The sequence below is a fragment of the Scylla paramamosain genome, chromosome 9 (assembly GCF_035594125.1).
Source record: "Scylla paramamosain isolate STU-SP2022 chromosome 9, ASM3559412v1, whole genome shotgun sequence".
Taxonomy (NCBI): Eukaryota; Metazoa; Arthropoda; class Malacostraca; order Decapoda; family Portunidae; genus Scylla; species Scylla paramamosain.
The window spans coordinates 9,762,501-9,767,500 of NC_087159.1; the positions used below are offsets into that span (position 1 = coordinate 9,762,501).

A 5,000-nucleotide genomic window follows, 5' to 3' on the forward strand; every position below is an offset into this window, starting at 1 on the left:
AGTAGAAAATAATTTAATTTGTTAACGAAGATAACATAAAAGAAAAAAATATTAGAAATCTTATGTTACCAAACATGAAGGAAAAAATCCAGAACGTTTGTATATAAAAGTAAAGCTCCGGGAAATCCCTCTAGATGCTTACGCTACTTTACACAGACCACGAAGTTATTTGCTGTAGGGTTTTACTTACCTCTTGCCCTTTACTCTGTCCTCGGATTTTCTCTGTCGCTGCCAATTAACGGAGTGATGGTATAATGAGCAAACGTACGTCGCTTATACGGGAAAAACAAGATGAGGAAGGAGGAAGAGAGACAGAGAGAGAGTGAGAGAGAGAGAGAGAGAGAGAGAGAGAGAGAGAGAGAGAGAGAGAGAGAGAGAGAGAGAGAGAGAGAGAGAGAGAATAAAGTAGTAGTAAAATGCAGTTACGATGTCTCTCTCTCTCTCTCTCTCTCTCTCTCTCTCTCTCTCTCTCTCTCTCTCTCTCTCTCTCTCTCTCTCTCTCTCTCTCTCTCTCTCTCTCTCTCTCTCTCTCTCTCTCTCTCTCTCTCTCTCTCTCTCTCTCTCTCGTGTCTTATGTATGCTCATACGACATGCAAACACCCACCCACCCACCCTCATCCACACACACACACACACACACACACACACACACACACACACACACACACACACACACACACACACACACACACACACACACACACACACACACACACACACACACACACACACACACACACACACACACACACACACACACACACACACACACACACACACACACACACACACACACACACACACACACACACACACACACACCAAACAAAATAAAGATTAATGCTTACTTAAAGAGAGAGAGAGAGAGAGAGAGAGAGAGAGAGAGAGAGAGAGAGAGAGAGAGAGAGAGAGAGAGAGAGAGAGAGAGAGAGAGAGGTGAAAATCCATAATATTGTACTATGTAGCATATTGCATTTACGGTATCTAACTTGCTTTCTCTCTCTCTCTCTCTCTCTCTCTCTCTCTCTCTCTCTCTCTCTCTCTCTCTCTCTCTCTCTCTCTCTCTCTCTCTCTCTCTCTCTCTCTCTCTCTCTCTGTGTGTGTGTGTGTGTGTGTGTGTGTGTGTGTGTGTGTGTGTGTGTGTGTGCTTTCTACTGTTATCTTTTTTTGTATTTTGTTTAATATAAGGTATTGTGGAAAAAAAAAAAAAAAAAAAAAAAAATATATATATATATATATATATATATATATATATATATATATATATATATATATATATATATATATATATATATATATATATATATATATAGTTGTACGCAAAATAACAGATACGCATAAAAGAAAGACAAAACAATAGAAAAGAGAAGCAGAGAACTTGAAAAATAGATTACACAACAGAGAGGCATGAGCTAAGGGGAGAAACACAATGGAAAACAAAAAAAGTGCACGAGAGACAGCCAAGCACAAAAGAGAGCAAAGAGAGTGAGTAAAAAACAACAAAACAAGGTGATCACTACAAGCATTTAGGTACGAGGAAGACCTGCACACACACACACACACACACACACACACACACACACAGGTATAATCCTTCACCTCTCTTAACCTTGCATGCTTGAATAGTTACCCACCACCCTGGGAGCACCGTGATATAGTTTTCAGCGATCCTTGACCTACCTCAGCTAAAAAAAAGTGCAACCGGATTGAGTTTCCTACCCCAAGTATCCGCATCCGCGCCAAGAGTGTGCTGATGATTGAGGGATTTAGTTGCCACACTCTGACACTATGGCGGCTGCTAACCCTCTGAGTAGTAATAACAACGTAATACTTGTTTTATTTGAGTAATTATAGATTTTACTGAGGGGGAAATAAAACTGCAAGTGTTGAAAGATGCAAGCTATTCTGTGACTCTCTTTTTGTATGTTAAACTTGTTTTACAACGTAGTGAGAAGGAATAAAAATGAAGGTACTGAGAGATTTGTGGTGTTCCATGTCTCCATTTGTGTGTTAAACCTGTGCTAAAATATTTTATTAAGTTCGAGGTGCCCGATATCACTAAAGGGTTAATAATGAAGTGGATGAAGATAAATTATTCGTTTTTTGGTCAGTTCAATACGTGTTATTTCTTTACACAACTGTTGAGAGTAACATGTAGGTTCTTTTTCCTTTTTTTCCTTTATGTAATAGCTTCGAAATCCAGTTTACGTTCTTCGTGGAAGTTGCCTTTCTGTAAGTGATTGAGTATGATGGATACTGTGTGTGTGTGTGTGTGTGTGTGTGTGTGTGTGTGTGTGTGTGTGTGTGTGTGTGTGTGTGTGTGTGTGTGTGTGTGTTGTGTGTAAATCCCAGCGGATTGAATGTGGCGTCGTTTCCTGTATAAGGCAACTTGGCAAAAAGGCAAAAGCTATCAACTAGTTTCAAATGGTTTCAATCTGTTCCAACACGCCCCATCTCTCACACCTCCCAGGAATAGGGCGAATACAGTAATGTTTGTTCCATGCAGTGTGGTGATGTAGTTTTCGAGGAGTTTCACAATGAAAAATAGATTGACGCATACAGACAGAGAGGCGCATAAGACTGCCGTTGTAATGGAGAATATTATATTTGGTATATTCTCACTTCTACCACTACCATTGATACTAGTGCTGTTGCAATCTTTTTTTTTTTTCATCATTACCTCATTATCAACAACAACATTAACAACTTCTACTACTACTACTACTACTACTACTACTACTACTACTACTACTACTACTACTACTACTACTACTTCTACTAAGGAAACTGATAATTCACCGTTATTTTAGTATTACGGCCATTATGATAATTATAATTACTTATTTACATTACTAGCATTCAATTGTATTAATAGTCCAGAGTTATTCTATGTATAATTAGAATGATATACTTATAGGGAATGAGCCATCTTCACAACCTAATCAATATAATAACACAATTTTAATGATGAGTTTTTGCACTTCTGTTTACTGTGTCACCTTCCATGGATTTGCAGTTATAGTCTTTATCACGCACACGCCAAAGTGTGTGTGTGTGTGTGTGAGAGAGAGAGAGAGAGAGAGAGAGAGAGAGAGAGAGAGAGAGAGAGAGAGAGAGAGAGAGAGAGAGAGAGAGAGAGAGAGAGAGAGAGAGAGAATTTTTCTCTGAGCATTGCAAACCCACAACTGACCACTGTTTTCTCACTGATCTGTATGCATAACGTATGTATACACACCGCTATTCATGTATGATGCATGCTCGTCCGTCAAGGCAGCAGTCAGTGTGTGGCGGCATCAGATCGTGTCTGTGTGTGTTGGCGTCTCGTTGACATCATGTGTTGCAAAGCCTGAGAATAGAGGTTGGAGGTGCTATGGATTTTTCTGTCTATTTCCTATTTCTTTTTCCCATATTCTTTTCCCACTCGAGGTGACGGCGCCCCTACGTAATCGTTCAGGGACAGGATGGCGGTGAGAACACATCACCTTAAAGCGTCGCTCGTATGTAACTTGCAGGCTTGTCACCGCCTTTGTGATAGTAGGGGGGCGAGGAAGTAAGGTAGAGTGAGTCTTATCGTCCCTCGGTGCGTGGCTCTTTCAGGCCGTGCCACGCCTCGCCCATCCTATATTTACTGCTGCTCCTTCTTTCTATCTTCTGTCTGTTTATTTTTTTCACTTTCCACCGTCACATCTCTTCCATCTGCTTTTAGGTTTTTGTTCCCCTTTCTTTCTGTCTGTATTTTGTGTCTGTCTGCGTCTCTTTCTCTGTCGATGTCTGTGTGTTTTTTTTGTCTTTTTGCCTGTTTCTATCTGTTTCGTACTACGTTTCGCAACTACTTCTTTTCTATATTAGCTACTCTTCTTTCTTTATTCATTTTTGTTTTTACTTTCTTCATCAACACATTTCTTCCATCTGTCTTTATTTTTTTCCCCTTCCCGTCTTTCTTTCTCATAACTGTTTCTTTGTGTGTGTGTCTCTTTATGTCGGTCCATGTCATTGCGTCATTCTGTGTGTTTCTGTCCGTCTCGTCTCGTGCTATACTTTACAACTGTTTCATTCTGTGACATTTTCTTTAGGTATCCTCAGATTTCTCTCGCCATTTCTCGTGTTTCTTTCTCTCTTCGTTGTGTCTTCCACTGTGCGCATTTTCCGATGACGGTCGCCCATCTTTCTTCGCTCTTTTCATTCGAGTGTAGTATTTTCCTAGTATTTTCTTGGTTTTTCTAGATGCTCCAGTCTTTTCAACACATGACCTTCTTCTTCTTCTTCTTCTTCTTCTTTTTCTTTTTACCTCCTTCCTCCTCTTCTTCCTTTTCTTCTTCTTTTTCTTCTTTTTTTCTTCTTCTTCCACCACGTCCTCTTCCTTCATCTCCTACTCCTCCTTCTCCTCCTTTACTATTCGTGTTTTCCTCCTCAGTTTGAACTTCCACGAACCGGCGCAATCAAATACAGCTTAGGATGAGAGAGAGAGAGAGAGAGAGAGAGAGAGAGAGAGAGAGAGAGAGAGAGAGAGAGAGAGAGAGAGAGAGAGAGAGAGATCCATAAATTCTCTAACAACCGGACCCGGAATATTCAACGCCACGGATCGATTCTCTCTCTCTCTCTCTCTCTCTCTCTCTCTCTCTCTCTCTCTCTCTCTCTTTCTTGGCCGTGGAAATTTAAACGGAGCCCCGGTAAGACTTCATCTATTTTGAATAAAGTTAAACCCACAGCCTCGGAAGCACGCCTCAGATGTCTGGCAGGCTTTGAAGCTTCGCGCATTGGTAACTGAAGCTTCGGAAGACACACGATTGCGCAAACTTGCCTCGCCTCCTTCCTGAATGGCCAGCGTTGCGTGCTAATATACGTGGTCGTTGCTGTGAAGGCTCTGGTTTGTGTCGATTTAAAGAATTCGAGGTAAATCTCATACATGTGACTTAATGTAAATGTCTTATTTATACTGCATTTCTTTTTTCGCATTTTAGCTGTATTTTTCTTTTCTTGGATTATTTTATTTGGTTATT

The 5,000-nt window shown here is 40.5% G+C and overlaps 1 protein-coding gene across 3 annotated transcripts in view; it reads left to right on the forward strand.

Annotated features, from left to right (window-relative positions):
* LOC135103546 (head-specific guanylate cyclase-like) overlaps positions 1 to 5,000 on the forward strand; it is an 83,566-nt gene that overhangs the window by 3,034 nt on the left and 75,532 nt on the right. The gene's annotated exons all lie outside the window — the stretch shown is intronic.